General features: G+C 40.2%; 1 protein-coding gene across 17 annotated transcripts in view; it reads right to left on the bottom strand.

The window, feature by feature from the left end:
* Positions 1 to 21,479, bottom strand: part of Mga (MAX dimerization protein MGA) — a 139,794-nt gene that overhangs the window by 89,573 nt on the left and 28,742 nt on the right. For 5 of the 17 annotated variants that reach the window (XM_010624744.3, XM_010624735.3, XM_033765001.1 and 2 more), the window contains exon 1: positions 8,517 to 8,755. The exons of 2 other annotated variants lie outside the window; for them this stretch is intronic. The gene's annotated coding sequence lies outside the window, so the exon portion shown is untranslated. Of the gene's footprint in view, positions 1 to 6,941; positions 7,032 to 8,167; positions 8,188 to 8,225; positions 8,246 to 8,327; positions 8,451 to 8,516; positions 8,758 to 21,479 lie in introns of those variants that run through there. 10 more of the 17 variants (XM_010624749.3, XM_010624746.3, XM_033765000.1 and 7 more) reach the window with 8 other exon arrangements.

The following is a 21,479-nucleotide window of genomic DNA, read 5'->3' on the forward strand; positions in this document are numbered from 1 at the left end:
AAATCTCACTATGTAGCCCAGGCTGGTCTTGAACTCACAGCAATCCTCCTGCCTCAGCCTCCAGAGTGCTGGGATTACAGGTGTGTGCCACCACGCCCGGCTTTAATATTTAACTTTTAAAGAAGTCTCAACAACTTTTTTTTTTCTTTTAGTACCAGTGATTGAACTCAGAATTTACACTTGAATGGCGCTAAATCCTCGGCCCTCAACAAATTTTTTGGTAAATCACAAAACCAAAGGTGAATAAAAGCAGGGTCAGGGATTTGGCTCAGTGGTTCCGCTGCCTGCCTCACAAGCATAAGGTCCTGAGTTCAATCCCTGGTACCAAAAGAAAAAAAAAAAAGGTCAATAAAAACAAAAAGACTTGGAGGGGAGGTTGTACTGAGGATTGACTCCAGTCTTTACATCTCCAGCTCTTTTGTATTTCTAATTTTGAGACACAGTCTAACTAAATTGTTCAATTGACCAGGCTGGGCTTGAATTTGCAATTCTCCTGCCTCAGCCCCTCAGATTTCTAGGACTTACAGGTATGAGCCACCACACCTGGCTACAAAAATATTTTTGATAAATTCAACATTATAGGGCCGGGAATTTAGCTCAGTGATGCCGCCACCTGCCTTGCAAGCGCAAGGTCCCAAGTTCGATCCCCAGTACAAAAAAAAAAAAATATATAGGGATAGGGATGCAGTGGCACCACACCTGCCTAGCAAGCGTAAGGTCCTGAGTCTGAGCCCCAATATCAGAAAGAAAAAAAAAAATCAACATTATATAAATTTTTTAAATCTGAGAAAACCATCTAAGCAAAATTAAAAAGTAACTACCCAGCAAAGGGTATGCCTAACTTTCATAAGCAACTCATTCTTGTAAAGCAAAAATTTTCAGAGCTGGGGATGCAGTTTAGTAGTGAAAGGCTTGCTTGGCAAATATGGGTTCAGGGTGGAGGAGATGTCCTACAGATAAACAAGTCCAAATAACTAAGAAAAATGGGTCAAGAACAGGAAGAACAAGTGGCTAAGAATATACACAGTTTCAAAATAAGAGAAATGTAAATTGCACTGGGGATGTATATTTCAGTTGGTAGAGTTTGCTTACCCTGGGCCAGGCCCTTGGTTTAATCCTCAAAACCAAGGTAGGAAAAAAGAAATGTAAATTAACCATTCTAAAATAGTATTTTTTACTTACCAGACTGGCAAAAATCAAAGCCTGGTTGTTAGAAAGAGCATAGCTCAACCAGCATTATCATCTAACCAGTTTCTGGGAGTCTAAACTGACAGATTATCTCTAGTAGAGGTCAACTTAAAAATATCAAAACTATAAACACATATATCCCATGACAAAGTAGTTCTTCCAAGACTTTACCTTAAATATACAAATAGCTATGATAAATTATACATACAGGATTGTTCCCTGATTCACATTTATAAAAGCAAAAGATGGGGGGGCTATGACTACAAACTGATTGAACAAATGGTGATATAACCATAAAGTGGTTATACAGATATAAAACAATGTATTAACTTTATAGGTGCATATAAAAATTACCCATAAAATATTTTAAGGGTAAAATGCTCAGAAGAATTGTGGATTAGCTTAGGCTTCTTAGAAAAATTTTTTGCATGCCAAAGAACAAAAAGAATACATGCTGTTTGACTGAAACAGACTAATGTTGTAAAGACAGAAAAGAAGCTAGTAATATTGGTCATGTCCAAGTCAAACAGGTGGTAAAACTCTCTGACACTTTATATAAAGTTTATGCCTTGTAAACATACAACCTATTTAAAAACTTGAGTTAAAAATCAGTTCTTTTTTTTTTTTTTTTTTTTTTTTTTAATTAAAGGTACTGGAGCGTGAACCTAAGGCCTTGACACTGAGCTATACCTCAGCCTTTTTTATTTGAGACACAATCTCACTTAGTGTCCAGGTGGGACTTGAATTTGTGATTCTCCTGCCCAGCTTCCTAGAGTGATGGGATTACAGGAATGTGCCCATCTTAAATTAAGTTTTTAAAAAGGGTGGGACACAGCTTATGCCTTGCAAACATAAAACCTATTTAAAAAAAAATAAAGTTAAAAATAAAGCCCAGTATGGTAGCACACACCTGTAATCTCAGCACTCAGCTGAGGCAGGTGGGTCACTGTGAGTTAAAGGTCAGCCTGGGCTACAGAGTGAGTTTAAAGCCACCCTGGTCTACACAGTGAGACTCTGGCTCAAAAAAAAAAAAAGAAAAGAAAAAGAAAAAGGGCCATATATACTATATAATTCTATTTATATGAAATGTACAAGATAGGCAAATCTTCATAAAGACAGAAAGATTAGTGGTTGACAGGAGAGAGGAGAGAAACCTGGGTGGGACTAGAGTGTTCTTTCTGATGTCTGTTTTTTTGTTTACTTGCTTTTTGCTTTTTTGCAATATTGAAGACTGAACTCAAAGAGCTCTGGGCTATAACTCACAGTCTTTTTTAAATTTTATTTTGAAACAGTGTCTGGCTAAATTGGTCAGATTAGCCCAAAGCTTGTGATCTTCCTGCTTCAGCCTCTGGAGTTAGGTGGAGCTATACATGTTATATACCACCACACCTGCTGGTACATACTATACTTTTTTTTTTTTGGTACCAGGGATCAAACTCAGGACCTTGCGCTTTTGAGACATGAGGTAGAACCACTGAGCTAAATCCCCTGCTGCTCCCTACAGTACTTTTAAATGATGAATTTTTATGTTATGTAAATTATATCTCAAAAAGTTGTAAAGAAATCTGATTATTAAACTCAACTCAACTGACCTGATATTATAAACATATCACCCTTAATTGGTTTGCCTCCAATCAGTTGTTTTGTTGGGGGGACAGGAGAGACAGGGTCTTGCTATGTAAGTCTGGTTGGCCTTGAACTCACTATGCAGACCAGGCTGACCTCAAACTTGTGGATGATCCTCCTGCCTCAGCTTCCCAAATGCTGGGATTAGAAGTATAAGCCACCACACCAGGCCCTCCAAATTAGTTTTTATACAAAGAAGATGCTATATCACTACTCATCCGTAGATGGGTTACTAATTTTAATAAGCCAATTTCAGCCACTTATTGATCTTTTTATTTACTTCCTACCAGTAAAGCACCAATATCCAGGAAGGAGGGAATCTCCTGTGATTTGAAGCAGGATTTTGTTTCAATGATGAAACCTAGGGCCTTGAGTGTTCTAGGCAAGCAATCTACTACTTAGCTATATCTTCAGCCCCTGGAGTTTATTTTAAAGAGGTAGGTTAGATTTAGGGTGATTCTTTTCAAAAACTGTCTCAGGCGTTTACACACTGATCTTCTAAAACTAATATTTTTAGACAATACTTATCAGAGGTTGGCAAAACAAAATTAAACAGATTAATCACCAGGCATGGTGGCTCACTCCTGTATCCCAGCACTTGGAAGGCTGAGGCAGGAGGATCCCTAGGAGGTTCAAGAACAGCCTGAACTATAAAGTGAGACTGTCTCAAAAAACAAAACAAAACAAAAAACAAATAACATGCAAAACACACTAATAAAAGCTGTAAAAAGTAAGGCTTTAATACTGACAAAATGAATAAAAATTTTTATAAAAAAAAAAAAAAAAAAAAAAAAGCTACAAGGTGACTCTGTAAAATAATAAAGCTTAGAAAAATTCACCAAAAACCTATACACCACTATAGAAGAATATAATATTGGAACAATATACATATCTATGAGAAAACTCCTAATTTTACATTTATTTATCCATAAAGTACAAAATTTTGCTACAAATCAACTATTTTGTGGGCCAGTATGCAAAAGAGTATTATGTATATTTAACTATTACTAAGAGCAAAGAAGTGAGAAAGCAAGTTCTAACTATGCCAAATCTGTAAAATATACAAAGAGGATCAGGATTTTTTAAATCATCTTTTATAATACTAAAAGCTTGGTTTTTATATCACTGAAGGTAAAGTCAGGACAAAAACTTTTAACCTATGCTTTAAAAATTATCTTTTAAGAACTAAAAGAATCATACCACAGTGATATACCATACCCATGTTTATAGCGGCACAGTTCTTAATAGTTAAAACTTGGAAACAACCCAAATGCCCATCACCTGGAGACAATAAGATGATGTGGTTTTTCTATAAAATGGAGTACTACTGAGCCATAAAGAATTCAAAACTAGTCACATTTATAGCTAAACAGATGCACATTAAGGCCATACTCAAGTGAAATTAATAGGAAACACTTGAGTAAATACCAAATAGTTTTTCCAGTGTGAAAAACAAAGTGTAAATAAGGTTCAAACAGTATAACTGATAATGTGAAATAGGAAGAAAATAGCTAATGGGGAAGCGAAAAGGAGAGGGGAAGAGGAAAAATGTGAAAAATGGATAAAATAACAAAAGTCTCTGTAAACAGGGAAGGGTGAAGGGGGTGAAGGGAGTAGACGGGTATGGGGGGAAAAAAAAGAACCAAGGCATATCATGTAAAGGTACAAGATTCCAATGATAAATGTAACTATTGTTTGCTTTAAACGTACCAATAAAACTTATCTTTAATAAGTTTTATTAAAATTTTGTTAAAATATTAAAATAAATTTATTAAAATTATCTTTTAAATGTTAGTCTATGAAGTGTCAAAGATTCAACTGACTGAAAGTTACACACTGCACTTGAACTAAATTTTGCAGTAATATACATACATACACATCTAATTTTTCCTTTGGTCTAAACAAAAGAATTAAATGCAGAAAAGTCAGACTGCTGTATTTCAACTTTGTCACAAACATGTAATATAATTTAAAATGTAGTAATATACATGGAAGACAGGAAAATTTAGAAATTTCAGTTTTAGAATTTGTGTAAGGTCTTTTAAAAAATACTAAATCATGCTGGGGGTAGTACTGGCCTGTAATCCCAGCACTCCAGGGGTTGAGGCAGGAGGATCCCTAGGAGTTCAAGTTCAGCCTGAACTATACAGCAAGACCCTGTCTCAAAACAAAACCACTAAATCAATCAACTTAGTCAATCAGTTGATCAAAAATGCATAAAATGAAAGAAATAATTTATGACCAAAAATTGTATATTGAACTGTAATGGCTACGGTTAAGAGCAAGGAATTGAATGGGGGTACCGGGGATCAAACTCTGGTCCTTGTGTGCAAGGAAGGTGGCAGAACCACTGAACTAAATCCCCGGCCCAGGAATTGAATTTTTAATTCCACACCAACCTGCATACAGATTCCATTTACCATTCTATGCCTATCCTTTGGGTTTACTATATTGGATTTTCTAATCAAAGAGTAGTCAATTCAAGATATTCAGCTGTTTCACAAAGACACCAATCTACGGTAACTGTAAGCCAACTGCAAATATCAGATGTACTTTAGGAAGCAAAAGGCTACTCAAGAAAAATGTGTCTCCTTCAGGCAAGATTCTAAAAATAATTTGGCTTTAAAAATTTTAATAAAGATCAGTGTGGGAGGATATCCCTTAACATTAAAAAAAATCAAATTCAGCTTTTTGACATCAAGCATTTTATCTAGATAAAATTCCTATTATAAAGAATGAAGTAGCCGGGCATGGTGACGCGCGCCTGTAATCCCAGCACTAGGGAGGCTGAGACAGGAGGATCTGGGAGTTCAAGACCAGCCTGGGCTACACAGTGAGTTTCACGTCAGTCTCAACTACACAGTGAGACCCTGTCCCCCCCCCAAAAAAAAACGAAGTAAATAAGTTTAGTTGTAAAGGAAAAAATTCAGCAATACTGCAGAATGTTTGTTATATCAGATATACATACACACAATCTTCCACAAAAATGGTTTTCATGTGGCAAGTTCTACAACTTGTTAGACTTTCGGAGTTCTTATTCTAAATTGTTTTTCACAGTGATCAATTTGGGAAATCTTTTGACTTCTGAAGTGACGAGATTCATACAATCCACATGATACACTAGAGTCATATTCAATCTCTCTGAAACTAGTTGAATTTGGTACTTGATTCCTTTGGCATCAAAATTTTGTCCCAGTACTCCTTTGTTGGTACTCTACACAAGTTAGAACTTGTCAGGTATATAGATTACCTCCTGATTTTCCACCCTTTATAGCCCAAACAATTTATCTGGTACTCAGTTTTTTTATACTCCTGGATCTACAAGGAAGAGTGTCGAATTCATTAGGTAGTGCCTAACTCAATGATTTCCATATTGTTCCAAACCAAAAAAATTTTAGCTACACCAAATCAAAATTCTACACCAATGCCATTACTTTTAAAACACAAATATTCAAGTGAAGGTCAACAGATTAATGTTTCCCAGGTTAAGCTACAACATTTCATATGGTAAATGCATTATTGTATGGGAGGCACTAAGATTCTTTCTTAACATAATCCTTTACTACCAGGAATCAAAATGTTAAATCATGTTTTTGAAACTCAAATTTTAAGAGAATAAGTTCACTTGAAATGCGGCGTTTATCAATACACACTGGTTCCATAAATTTTAAATTTTTAAAAAACAAAATGAGAAAATATAATCAAAACCTGACAGGAGTATGGCAAAAACAATAAAATAGCCTACTATATTCTTAATCACTCTTACCTGTCAGCAGTATAATTTTACTTAAAAATGGCACTTGCAAGTTAACTCCCCAGACCATTTTATTGTCCCAACCTTATAGGATAAATTGTTTCAAAGTAGCTCATTTTAGGTTGTAGGGACCCAAATACAATTAAGTTAATGGGGGCTGTAAGAGTATTTTATATCCCTAAAAATGAACCCCAAACTAGAATTTCAGTCTAGAAAATTGCTAAGTAGAATGTGAAAAACTAATTTCTAGATATAAACAGCAGCCAGATTTGTTTAAAAAGTTTGTCTCAGGACCCAGGGCACACTTCCAGAAGTCTTTAGTTTTTGCTTCTATGAAGTGGCCCCAAGCCACTCCACTCACAAAACTACCCACCGGCAACATAATCCTCCGTTTGAAAGAAACATTAGCACTGAGACGCTACCCTTTGGAAGTGAAAGGGCCAGAAGCAGCAGTTGCAGTCGACTACCAACTGTCACTTTTCAACTGCAGAGGCCAGCTGGCCAAGCACCACGTGAAAAGATGCCGCAAGGAAAGCTCTTCCGGGTGGAAAAACAGTTCCGACAGATCACGTGCCGTCCAGAACCCTGCGACCTCACCCCGACCTAACCGCATTCTGTTACCGTGGAGACTACACGTCTAGCCACTCAGCTAAGGCCCCTTCTCAGGCATCACGACACCCCCGTGAACTTTCTTCCCTACAGCCCAGCAGCGGCGTCGAGCCCAAAAATAAGGAGCAGAGCAAGCAGAGTTTTAACAGGGTCTCGCGCTTCAGAAGCCTAGCAAGCGCTACAACACAGGCAGTACACGCGTGGGCTCACGACTTCTCAGGATCCATGTGTCTCTTTCAGCGATGCGGACCTTGGGGAAGAGTGCCTTCCCTCAAAGAGTGTACTCGAGTTTCTCCCGGGGTTCTGCCATCAGTAACCCGTCCTTCCAGACATCTTTCACAGCTCCCTATTTCCACTCTTGCCAGAGGAAGCAGGCATTCACTCTCAGGGTTTGAAAAGAAAGGCAAAAATGTTCACAATAAGAAACCACTAACTACAGTACTTCCCTCTCTCGCCACTCTGAAATAATCTTCACTTCTCCATACTCTCTTCACGCCAGATTCCTCAACTTTGGTTACTGATGGTACAGAGAAACTTACTAAGGTCCCAGTCTCACCTTTCAGAAAGCAAAGATCTACTCCACAGTTCACAGAAATGGGAAGCCACACGAGCAGAAAACGAGCCAATGACTGCCCCTAAAGGAAAAGGGGAAAAAATACCACCTGCTCTTCCACCTGCTTCCCTGCCCTCATTTCTGCACAATAATCACAGGTCCTTTGTTTACAAAGTTCTTACTCCTGTACAAGGCACTTCCTCGCCTTATCAAACTGGCAGTCGTGCTTCAAACAATTTGATCGAAAATTACAAGCTAAAAAAAACATATTCACACAGGTGTTAAAACGCTGCGCCTAGCACCCTAGAAAATCGACGTCTGTGCCGTTTCCCTCGGAGTTTTGAAATCCCTACACCTGAGCTCTAAAACGCAAAGCTCGAAACACAGGTTTCGACCTAGACCTGGCGCAGGGCTGGAAATCGTCACGCTCATCGTACCACGAGGCGCAGAGGCCCACGCACGCGAGGGCAGGGCCGCGCCATGAGCGCTTCTCACCCCGCCCGCCTCGTGGCCGCTGTCTCTGGCGTCGATGTTCGCAGTCAGTAAGCAGCTCGGCGACGCGGAAGTGAGACGCGGGACGCGCGCGAGGTTACCTACGCGGCCTCGCTCAAGGGATCGTAGGCGCGCGCCAAAGGCTGCCCAGCGCAAGGCCCGGCCTGGCCCGGGCGTGCGAAGATCTCTCCGCCAACCGTGCTCAGACGTTCAAATACACAAGAGCTTCAAACTCTCCAAAAACTCCAATTGGGTCAGTACTAAAGCGACGGACTCCACCCAGACCCGAGTTACCGTGCGGGGCGTGGCCGGCCTCACCCGGAGTCCTTCACATCCCGCTGGGGGCGGGCTATCCTGTTCGGTTCGCACACCGTGTGTCCGCTCCAGCTGAAGAGCCTGCGCGCGCACCGGACGTCCACGTCACCGCGCACGCGCTCCGACCCGCTAGGAGCCTGCCGCGCAGGCGCAAAGGGAGGCGCCAGCAGCACCTCCCTTGCCCCTCCCCCAACGCCAGGAGGCCAAACGGCCCGAGAGCAGCGACGAGACCCTTGGGATCCGCCCCCGGAGTTGAAGCCGCTGCCTTGCCGCGTCCTAGCAACCCAGAAAAGCCTACTGAAGCTTCTAGAAACAAGAAAGTCCAGGCAGGAGGGAGGTACCCAATATCCTCAGTCTCATAGTCGAAGCCTTCGTGAAAACTGACCCCCCCGCCCGCCGGGCCTATCTCAACAGCGCCTTCCACCTTTTCCGTCTGGCTCATCAGCCCCGCCCCGGCAGCACCCAGCCCCACCCACCCGGCTCAGCAGACCCCAGGGCTTCGCGTGGCCTTCAACTGAATCCCAGAACTGCCCCCACAAAGTGCTGCGGGCTTGGGAAATACCCGCGCATCGACACCTCGACTCGGATGCTTGGAGAGAAGAGTAGTCGAGTTTGCAACATCCACTACCAAAGCACACTAGGACAATGGGGAGAAAACCGACAGCTTCACTGAGGAGTTGGGAGAAGAAAAGTTACTAAATCTCCTGTTAAAAAGATGATCGCTGTCTCTTGCTAAACAAAACAAGGAAGCAAGAAATGTATACAAGAGTAGACTACAACTTTAGTGCTTTGATCCTCTATTCAGTTTTTGTTTCTTCAAGACATTTAAACTATGGGGTGCAAAAAATTTATTCCTGACTATATATGTCAGGCAGTTGCCGAACTAACCAAAGGCCATTATTTCTCCCAACCAAGCATCAAAAAATAGTTTTCCTTCTCCTCTTCCCCTTCCAGCCTTTCCTTCAATGCCAGTAAAAAGAAAGAGTTGTTTGGCCCGGGGATTTAGCTCAGTGGTTCTGGCGCCTGCCCTGGCAAGCGCAAGGACCCGAGTTCTATCCCTGGTACCAAAAAAACAAACAAAAGGAAGAGTTGTTTAAAGTGAGAAGGCAAGGGGGAGGGGGACCTCCAGTAGAACTGAAATTGGTCCATATTCCAAAGCTTGCTTTCACTCTCTTAGAAGACTTAAAGAATACTGTACTGTAAACTTAGTCTGTAGTAAGTGACAATATAAACCATTGGTGAAGGAGAATGAGGTTTATCCAACAGGTCTGACCTGACCAGCTTTCCTTTTAGAAAGGATTCTCTTTCTCTTCGTTTTGCTTATGTGACAACAGGCATTACACTGGAATAACCTGGATCAGAAAAACTTTACAGACTTCTGAAATCTTTTGAGAGCCCCGATTGAGGCACCTGAAGCAAGAGAATTCAAGATCCTAGATAAAGTTGAAAAGTAGTTTAACAATTTCCTCTTCTCTGTCTCAAACAACCTCTTTTCTACAAACTGCTCTGTTACAATTTCCCACCTCATCCAATAAAGTTTTCTCAAAGGTCTAAGGTTCCTTCTTACAAAATCTCCATGTTCTGAGGGAGAAATAAAATTTGTGTTGATTTAACATTAAAATATCTGCTCCCAACATGTAAATGGACTGGTAAACATCCCAAGATATACAACCCAAATGACATTTCTAACTGGGAAATGTGTAAGGACAATTTGGATGGAATAAAGGGAGTGGAAATTCTCTTCTGATAGGCAAACATAATGAATTCTAGACACTTCAAAGCTCCCTTACACACTCATACATACAGTTTCAAGACAGCACTAGATCCAGTGGAAGAGGTACACTACTTGAAGTTTTTCAAAGTGAAGTCTTCCTAACCTATAAAGCCAGATGTATTATGAAGACTCTGTAAACCCTAGGGAACTCTTACTTATCTGATAATGTTAATACCGCCACACCCATTTCAGTGATTTAGTTTTGCTTTGCCATTTTTATTTTGGCAGAACCAGGAATTGAACCCAGGACCTTACGCTTGCTTGCTACGCAGGCGCTGGCACCACTGAGCTAAATGTCCAGCCCCTTGCTTTGCCATTTTTGTTTTTTTTAAGTAGTCCCTTATGTTGTTACATTGTTATATTCTACATTTTTTGGTTTTTTGGTTTTGTTTTGTTTTTTTTTTAATACCAGGAAGCTAACTCACAGGCCCTTGGGCTTTCGAGGTGTTGGAACTGAGCCAAATCCCCAGCCCAGTTACATTCTACTTTTAACCCAGTGTTTCTCAAACTAACCTCCTTACTTGTACTGTTTTTTGTTTTGTATTGTTTTTGCAGTACTGGGGATTGAACCCACGGCCTCATACATAATACATGAGAGGCAAGTGCTCTACCACTCCACTATAGTATTCCTAGCCCTATATTCTTTGGATATATAAGAACTTTCTTCCTTCAAAAGGCATTCTTGAGTCAGGCGTGGTGGCACACGCCTGTAATCCCAGCACACCTGGGAGGCTGAGGCAGGAGGATGCTGTGAGTTTGAGACCAGCCTGGACTACATAGTGAGTTCTAGGTCAGTTTCAACTATAAAGTGAGATCCTGTCTCATAAAAAACAAAAAGTTTGAAGCCAGCCTGGGCCCTAAATCAAAATTTAAAAAGGCTAGAGATATAGCTCAATGCAAAGGCCTTGGGTTCAATCTCCAGTGACACTGACACCAAAACAAAAAACAAAAACAGAAGAGGCATATTTATGTACCCCAATGTTTAAAAATACCAAGCTCATAACTAAAGATGCTAAATTTCACCTTGCATTGGAATTCTCCCCTCTTGACTATCACCAAAAACAAAAACACCGTTCCTCTTGATTTTCCTTGATTAAACTTTTAAAGACTTTACTAAATATTAGGGAGGAGGAAAATACCACCAAAGAGAATGTATGCAAAATAAACGATCTGACCTAGAATGTAGTTGTTTGTTTGTTTTGGTACCAGGGATTAAACTCAGGACCTTGCATTTTCCTTGCAGGCACAATTCTGCTGAGCTACAGTTTTGATCCTACACTGCTCTATAAATACATAGACACTGTCCCATTTACATGCATGTTTTTCTTATTCAACAAATATTTGAGTGCATCTTAGACCCTGAAGGCACAAGAAATACTAACTCTTTAGGCACTGCTCAGACATCTATAGTAGAACCCTAAAGAGTTGGCACAACTTTAGTAACAAGCCACTAACATAAACCATATACTTTATTCAATCTATTTAGAGTCTACCTTTTCAGTTTGGGTTTATACAAAGATATAGCTCTCTCGCATTGACTAAAAGAAACACTTCACTCTTCAGATAAAACCATCACTCCCTAAAACACCTGGGTTATGGTCTTGTTTATAATATCTTAATATAATAAAGAATATTCACAAAGTAAGAGCAACACACAGTGCAGACTGGGTAATACAAGAGGTTTATAGGGCAGGGGATTTAGCTCAGTGGTTCCACCGCCTGCCTTGCAAGCACAAGGACCCAAGTTAGTTCCCTGGTACCAAAAAAACAAACAAATAAAAGGTCTATGAGTGATGGTGGTGGTGGTGATGGTGGTGGTGGTAGCGGCGGTTTTACAAAAACCCCATCAGCATCCAACCTGAAGAACATAGGTCCTAACCAGAAGTTAAGAAGAGAAGGAATCATGCTAGCTTATACACAACATCCTTGTCTACCATTTATTGTAGAAACCAAAATTAAGAATAGAGAGCAAAGTTTGGCTGCAATATGTATAATTTAGATTACAGAATTAAAAAGGGCAGCCAGGTATGGGTGGTGCACGCCTGTAATTCCAGCACTTAGGAGGTTGAGGCAGGAAAATCGCTGTGAGTTAGAGACCAGACTGGGCTACATAGTGAGTTCCAGGTCAGTCTCAACTACACAGTGAGACCCTGTCTCAAAAAACAAAACAAAACAAAATGGTAAGAGTCCTACCTCAAGAAGTTAATAATTTACCCAATGAAGACCTTTAAATTTTTCTTAACCAACATAATAATGTTATTAAAAATATGTTTTAGAAAATGTCTGTTACCCTGTGGTGCGGGCTTGTAATCCCAGCACTATGGGAAGCAGAGGCAGGAGAATCACAAATTGGAACTCAACAACAAACACAAGTTAGCAAGACCCATCTTAAAATTTTAAAAATGACCTGAAGTAGCTCAGTACAAAGCCCCTGTGTTCAGTCCTCAGTGAGAGAAAGAGTGCGAAAATGAATGTTAATTAAGAGAAAGCCAAATGTGGTGATGCATGCCTATGATCCCAGCACTCAGAAGGCTAAGGCAGGAGGATCGCCGCCACAAGTTCAAGGCCAGACTGGGCTACATAGTAAGTTCAAATCCAGCCTGAATGAAATAGTGAGACCCTGTCTCAAAAAATAATAATAAATAAATTTAAAAGTGTGAGGGAGAGAAAAAAGGGAAGAAAGGAAGACAGAAATGAAGAAATGCAATGGAATGGAATGAATGTTCATTAAGAAACACCATTACCTCCTGTTGCTCCATATCTCAAGCCCACACTACTGGGTTTTTCATGCTTTGCCCAAGATATTTCCAAATGCCTTCAGCTGAATTCATAGTCACCTTTCAAGAAACTTTTCCCAGGTTAGATCACCCTGTGCTGTGCTCTTGTTGTATTCTATTTCTTAACAGTATTTACCACAACTGTTTTTTGAACCGACTGCAAACTCAGGACCTTGTGCTTGAAAGGCAGGCGGTGGCACCACTGAGCTAAATCCCCAGCCCAACAACTGTATTTTTTTAATTGTATTTTTAATATTAATATATGTCTTCCACACTAGGCTGTTAGCTTTACTTTATTCACAATGCCTGGAGCAGAGCAGACACAAAGTTAAATAAATAAATATGAAACCATAGGTTCTGCTTTTTTGGGCCATGACAAATACCAAATTTTGATTTAGGGCCAGAGATTTAGCTCAGTCTTTCTGCCACTTGCCTCACAAGCCCAAGGTCCTGAGTTTGATCCCCAGCACCAAAAAAATTTTGATTTAATGTCCAAAACTGTGGGGTCCTAAAAAAGGTCATACTATAGTACATACTCAAATTATACAAGCCAGTATCACAAGTATTCCTGCTTTGGACAACAGTTTCCAAAGGGGTACAGTTGTAATTAGAAAAAAACCTGGGGCAGGGGATTTAGCTCAGTGGTGCCAGTGCCTACCTGGCAAGCACAAGGTCCTGAGTTCGATCCCTGGAAAAAGAAAAAAAAAAAGTATCCAGTTTCTCTTAGAACACATTATTTCCCCTTAGGTAATAAATATTACTGACAGGTCAGATATTTGAAGAGAGACTTTTTGGGGGGAGGGGGTTTACCAGGGATTGAATTCAGGACCTTGTGCTTGGGATACAGGCCCTATCCCACTAAGCTAAATCCCTGGCCCTAAAGAGAGACTTTTATAGGGATATCTAACTACTCACTAACTGCCTTTTATCACCTGGAAAATCAACAGATTCTTACTTTAAGTGGGAAGAATTGTTATAATTCTATTCTTTACCATCTGATATTATAAGCAACACATAGTAATGCAAACTGCCATCTGTATACATTCATCTATACGAAAAAATTAGTAAAATCTTAAAGATGAAAAGATACTTTAGTAACAAAATGTGTTTAATAAAATCTAAAGGAAAAAAGTCAGAAATCAATAAAAATTAATTTCACAAAATCCAAAAAGGAATACAAAATAAAAAATAATAGGTTTAAGATTTATATAAACAATCAATTTAGAGCCAGGCATGGTGGTGCACGCCTATAATCCTAGCACTCGGGAGGCTGAGGCAGGAGGATTGCTGTGAGTCCGCCCCAGCCTCGGTTTCTGCAGCTGTAAAATGGGTCCAACCGCATCCACTCCTGGTGGAAATCAACTGAAACAAGTGTGTGAAAATGCTTGGCACATACTGGGATCTCATTAAAGATCATAGCTGTTCCTTCTGGAGCCCTCAAGACGGCACCAGCCCAAACCCCATAAAAAAAAAAAAAAAAAAAAAAAAAAAAAAAATCAATTTAAGGCCGGGTATGGTGGTACATGCCTGTAATCCCAGCAAATGGAAAGCTGAGGCAGGAGGATTGCTGTGAGTATGAAGCCAGTCTGGACTACATAGCGAGTTCAATGCAAGGCTGAACTACATAGCAAGACCCTGTCTCAAAAAAATAAAATAACAATCAGTTTAAAATATAATGCTAGGGGCTGGGGATTTAGCTCAGCGGTTCGGTGGCCGGCCTTGAAAGCACAAGGATCCGAGTTCAATCCCTAGTACCAAAAAAGAAATAAATAAAAATAAAATGTAATGCTAATCCCTTAGAAGAACCATCTTACCTAGGAAAGCATAAAAGGAAGAATAGGAAATGTTCACCTAAGTGTACGAAGGGCTACACAGATATTTAAACACACATGAGAAAGTATATGAACAAAAACTACAGCTACTGGAGGAAAAAAAAAAAGATGTGATACAGCAACTAAATTGCAAGGCTAGACTCCAAAAAGCCTATGGCAGAAAATACATTGAAAAATTATCTGTGGATGTGGACAAATAAATGAAAGAAGCCATGTTTATTTTACATGAAAAGTTCTACTGCTGTACAGAAATGGTCCACAGAGTTCTCAGATTTCTGGATACCACAGAACAATAAAATTTCCCCCCAAATAAGCATAAGGTAAACAAAATTTTATCTTGCAAGTGTACCTCCTACTATCACTGTAAATTCCTTTTTTGGGGGGTGGTACCGGGGATTGAACTCAGGTCCTTGAGCTTGCAAGGCAGGTGGCAGAACCGCTGAGCTAAATCTCCAGCCCCACTGTAAATTCTTTTTAAAAATAATTTAAGATCAAATACTAGACATGATATATCTTATAATGAATAATAATCTAATATACATTAGATGAAAAATTTGCTACAGTCATTATTTTTTATACACCACTGAAAACACCCCTTGCTCACAGGTATTTAGAATTACTAACAAATCATCTAGTAAGTAGCTTTCCTTAGATAACTAACATTTAGTCTTCTGAAGAAAAAATAACATCCACAGGCCTGGGATGGAGTATAAATCACCTTGCAAAGAAGGCATTTCAGCTTTTCATCATCAACAATATCAGAGAAGAGGATGTCAACCAGGAGACACCCTAATCTAGACCATATAGGGCTGGGAATGTAGCTCAGTGGCACTGAGCCTGCCTGGCAAGCACAAGGTCCTGAGGGGGGAATGCTGCACCTAACCCAGATCACACAAGATGAACAAACTATTCTGTTGAGGCAGTGGGGATGGGAGATACCCTGAAAAAGGCAAGATCCTGGAACTTTGTACACCTACAGAATAGTGTAATGAATACAAGATCAGAGTGAAGCACCACCCAATCACTACAAACCTACATGTGCCACAACATGGGAAAGGAAAAGAAGTCAGGCTACACTTAGCTTAGGCGGAGCTCCAGACATATTAGACACAAGGAAAAAAAGGATAGAAAAACTTGTTTTTGTCTGAAAAATAAACCAAATGGGATTTTAATATTACCTTAAACAGCAACAGAATTTTATACAGCTTACCTTTACTATAATTGTGATCTGACTGAACCACTGGAGGGCAGGAAATAACCATTAAAAGACAAGAAAAGTTGTACTGAAAGAGAGAATACATAATCCCAGCACTTAGGAGTTTGAGGAAGGAGGATCACTATGAGTTTGAGACCAGCCTGGGCTACATAGTGAGTTCCAGGTCAGTCTCAACTACATAGTGAGACCCTGCCTCAAAAAAAAAAAAGAAAAGAAAAGAAAGAAATGGTCTTTTGGAGGGAACACTGTGTGGGGAAACTGAAACTCTCACCTAAAAATAGTATGCAGAAAACTAGAAGTGGTTAACAAGGAGCTAATCTATCAACTTAATGAAGCCACTGTGATCAAATAAAGAGAACATTCCAGCCCAAAGTGCATGTGAATACCTTTTGACCTTAGGAATCGTAAAATATTATGGTGTCTAAACATTCTCTTGTGGTGTCTTTCTGCAGATGTTTCTTGTGTATCTACACAAGATAATGTGCTGATAATGTATATATAAAGAACCAGGTTTGCCTCAATTAAAGCAGACAGTCTTTTGTCTCCACTCTGCCTAGAGTGTCTTTCCTTTTCAATCCTCACTCTCTCCTTCAGGTACTGTTCGACTAGTGGGGGCTGGACCCCCACAACACTGCAGGTATGCACTGAGCCTAGCGGATCTAGAGGTTATAAAGAAAGAGGGCTTTTCAGTAGTGGTCTTGGAGAAATAAAATTAATGTGAGAGAAAGAAGGAGTTAATATTATAAGCAACACCTATAAAGTTTGTAAAAAAAAATAAGGGGCCAAGGATTTAGCTCAATGGTTCTGCCACCTGCCTCGTGAGCGAAAGGACCCAAGTTCAATCCCTGGTACCAAAAAAAAAAATAATAATAATATTATATAGAATTTGGAGATAGGGCTGCTTCTGTAGGAGTAAAATATTTAACCAGATCACAACAGACAGGTAAGCATAATATCAGGTAAGAAGAACAAGCTAGAGCCAGGCATGGTGGCACAAGCCTGTAATCCCAGCACTCTAGGAAGACAAAGCCGAAGGATCACAAATTTGACCTCAACCTGGGCAACCTGGCAATACCCTGTCCTGAAATTTTTTTTATGTAAAGGGCTGGGAATGTAGCTCAGTGAAAAGGTTAAAATCCCAGTATTGCTAAGTACATACATACATAAAAACAACAATAAGCAACAAGCTCACTTCATAGGAAAGTAAAACTATGTTATATAGGTAGTTTATTTGCGTTTATTTTGAACAAGAATAAGACAGAGATGTTTTCTTTTTCTTTTTTTCCCAACAGTGGGGATGAAACTCAGAACCTTGCAATTGCAAGGCAGGCACGACACCACTGAGCTAAATCCCTAGCCCCTATATAGGTAGTTTATCCACTTTTGAGTACTAGAAAATGATGTGTCCTTCCTTCTGTTCAAAATCAAGTTCATGCATCTGTATTCCTGACCCACATCAGGACCAATACCCTCCTAGCCCCTTCAATACTTTTACTGTACTAAACATATATCTTGAATCTGCATTTCTCCTCTATTAAAGCTTTTCATGCCTCAAGCTAACCAAAAAAAAAAAAATCCTTCCTGCTTCTTTATCCTCTTAGCAAGTTGTTCTCTTGGCTTTCTCCACCTCCCTTTCATCTTTCTCCCAACCCTCTCCTCCCCTCCACTACTGGGGGGAAAAAAACTAGGGATTAAACCCAAGACCTTGGCAATGAGCTACAACCCAATTTTTTTTTTCCCCATTAAGTTTATTGGTACACAGCCGGGGATTTAGCTCAGTGGTGCTGCTGCCTGCCTCACAAATGCAAGGTCCTGAGTTCAATCCCTGGTACCTCCCAAAAAAAAAAAAAAAAAAAAAAAAGTTTACTGGTACATGTAAAGCAAACAATAGTTACATTTATCATTGGGATCTTGTACCTTTACATGGTATGTCTTGGTTCTTGTTTTTCCAAATTCTTATTTTTGAGATAAGATCTTACTAAATTGCTAAGCTATCCAGCAGGACTCCAATTTGGGATTTTCTGCCTCAGCCTCCCAGAATACTGAGATTAAACCATGATTTTATATATCTACTATATTTGACACTGTTTTGTCTCCTTTAAAATTTTCATGAATACAATGGCCAGAAAACAGCAGGCACTTAAATATATGTATCTGAATAAATGAATAAGGGAATAAAATTAAACACATCATGTATTTCTCCATCTGGAGAATGAGCAAAAAAGTCAATACCCCATAAATTAATGAATTACAAATGTCAATGGCCATATGACCAGTCCATACCAAAAGCAGAACAATCAATCAATTACATGATTTGCTCCATGGTTGGCACTCAGAAATAAACAGAAATTCAGGATTTAGGATTAGCAAGGCCAAGTAACAGAAATGCTAAAATGGATCTAGAGTGCTAAGCACCATGGTGTTTATTATTATTAAATAAACATGTAATTTTTATTAAACACTGATACAAAGACTCCCTACATATAATAAAAACTATACTTGTGCAAAGTAATTTGGATTTGAAATGTCCCCCACAGATCCATGTGTTAAAAGCTGGGTCCCCAGTTCATTAATGGAAGTTGCTGGAAACCTTTTAAAAGCAGGGACTTGTGGGAGCCTTAGGACACTGACAGCCTACAACTGAGGAGACTGTTGGGACACTGGTCTCTTGCTCTCTCTCTTTGCTTCTTGGTTGTTACAAAGTGAGCAGCTGCCTCCACCACATCTGCCTGTCATGACATGCTGCCTCAAAACAAGCCCAAAAGTAATGGGGCTGAGCAACTGGTCTGAAACTGTGATCCTGGTTAACTTACTTTTTTCTGCTTTATCATATAGTACTGAGGAATGAGCCCAGGCCTTACATACTAAGCAAGCATGGTACTACTAAGTTAAATCTTCAGCCCCATCTTTCTTCCTTATAAATTGATTTATCTCAGGTTCATTGTAATGAAGAGTTGACTGACAGTGTGTCATAAAGATACATATGAAATAGAAAAGAATTAAACATAAATCAGCTGGAAGCACCAAATATTTAAGAGCTAATAAAGTTTGGATTTACAAAAGTTATGAGAAGCAAATTAGCAGAAGACACATCTGAAAATGTACAGTTCTTGCAGTCACAATGAAAATTCACTCATCTTGGTTTTACGTGGACTTCTTCCCACAGTTCCTCTTATTCTCATCTTCATTTTAAACTACCCAAGTTGCCAATGTAATGAGAATTTTCCTCCAACCCCAGCCAAAGTTACTCCATCTCGCAGTGCAAAAAGTTCTCACATACACTGCCTGGTACCAAGGCTGGGTTACCAGACTGCAGCACGAGGCTGCCCACCACCGCACTGCACAGTGCTTACTGAGACCAGCTGAGTTCCTGACACAGATGGGCCGGGAGTGAAGTGCTCACAGCTTCTCCTAAGGACCCATCTTACTTTTGATCCTGCTTTTGCTGTTTTAATCAGTTCCCAATAAAACCAACAGCCTAGCACAGGAGGAAGTGGTAGTTGGTCATGCTGCAGCACACAAGTTTTCTGCTGCTTGTAAGCAGCCCTAATAAACTAATTTGCTCACTAAGTTGGACTCATATAGGAGTTGTCGTTTGGTCTGTCAGGTCTCTTGCAGTTCATAGGCGAAGGTTTATTTTACATTTATCTAGGAAATTTTATGCAACATCTGGCACCCAAAAGACACAACAAATCCAGAGGAGAGTCAAGGAAGAGTGTCTGAGGGGGAATCCCAGGGAGGCCATCTTCCTTCATGTTGTATGGGGTGGTGTGCCTCCTAGACAGTGTAGTCCATCACATGAGTAAGAGGATGCCCCTAAAATGCCTATTAGACTGGACAGCATTCTGCAATCCTTAAAGGTAGTTTTTATGGGCCAGGATTGCAGAGAGCTGTAGCCATTGTAACAAGGCCCCTGTTGTGGGTACTAAGGTATACTCCTGAGGCTTGAGCTGTCTACCCAGAGGGAAATTGCCCACTGAAAGCCTCAATTCACACATAAGTAGCATCCCACGTTAGTCACTGATTTAGCAAAAAAATTAGATGAGAGGACAAGATAGAAATCCTAGCCCTTTATTTCTTACTACTAGAGAGCAAAAAGAAAAGACAGCACAGGTAGGTCTACATTGTGCTAGCAAATCACCTAGAGCCCAAGACCTGGAATCCATGGGAAGAGTCACAGATATTGAGGAAAAAAATAAGCAGGTAAAGATTGTGGGGAACATCCTCCAAGTCCAACTGTTAATACAAAGGGAAGGAAAGTCCATGATTTGGCACACAAGTGCAGACATTAATAATAGTCCTATTCAGGACTGGGAATTTAGCTCAGTGGTTCCAGCGCCTGCTTCACAAGCACAAGGGCCAGAGTTCGATGCCGGGTACCAAAAAAGAAAAGAAAAGAAAAAGAAAACTATGGTCACCAGGGAATGCTCTGCCTCTTTACTGAAATTAGGAAAACTTTCAAGCAAGCAGTAAAAGAGCTTCTGAAGGCTTGACTTAAGAGGCTTTAGGTTATGAAGGCAGGGAACAACTTAAGCACAACAGAGACAGAAAAACTGAGCAATGTAACAACCCATCCCTCCCCGAGACAGAGGCTGCACAATCTCCAGCAATTTGAGGGCAACCACTCCCTTACAGAACAGCTCAAAAGGGACATCTGATGGAAATAAAATTCTGAGGAGCAGAAGCATTGTTAAGCACCCCCCCATAACTAATTCACCTATCAGATAAAATCTTGTTTGCTAGGAACCTAAAACAAAAGCTGATCCAACAGGGACCCAAGAAGTGATAATAGAGCCCTAGTAGCCTTCCGCCACTATTAGATCAGGACTTCCATAAAATAGGAAAAGCTCAGGCAGATTAACTGGCTTAGACTGCCATGCAAACCAAATACAAAAAGTGTAAAAAAAAAAAAGTGTGGATGGGCTGGGAATTTAGCTCAGTGGCACCATACCTGCCAGGTAAGCACAAGGTCCTGAGATCGATTCCCAGTACCACTAAAAAAGTGTGGGGGAGGCACACTAAGGGGACCAGGAACCAAATGTAGCAGGATCTGTGCCATGCTGGAGTGCCACTAGAACAGATTAATAAAAAGCCCAAGTCACTTCTGGCAAGTTAAAGGAGGGCTCTAGAATTGGAACAACTGCTCACTAAAAAAGAAAAAGAGAAAAAATATGTCATGCCTTCAGCACACCCTATTGAGGAAAGTCTCATGGGGTGGGAACCTCCTCAGCTGCTTCCCTGATGGGGGAGGGAGGCTCCATGTAGAGCTACAAATATACTGGTCTCCTAGTAATGTACAAAACCCAGGGGCCCTGGTGCACACCACAGCAGAAGGCATCCTAA

This window comes from Fukomys damarensis, unplaced genomic scaffold (genome assembly GCF_012274545.1).
Source record: "Fukomys damarensis isolate Sample0158 unplaced genomic scaffold, DMR_v1.0_HiC HiC_scaffold_17, whole genome shotgun sequence".
NCBI lineage: Eukaryota > Metazoa > Chordata > Mammalia > Rodentia > Bathyergidae > Fukomys > Fukomys damarensis.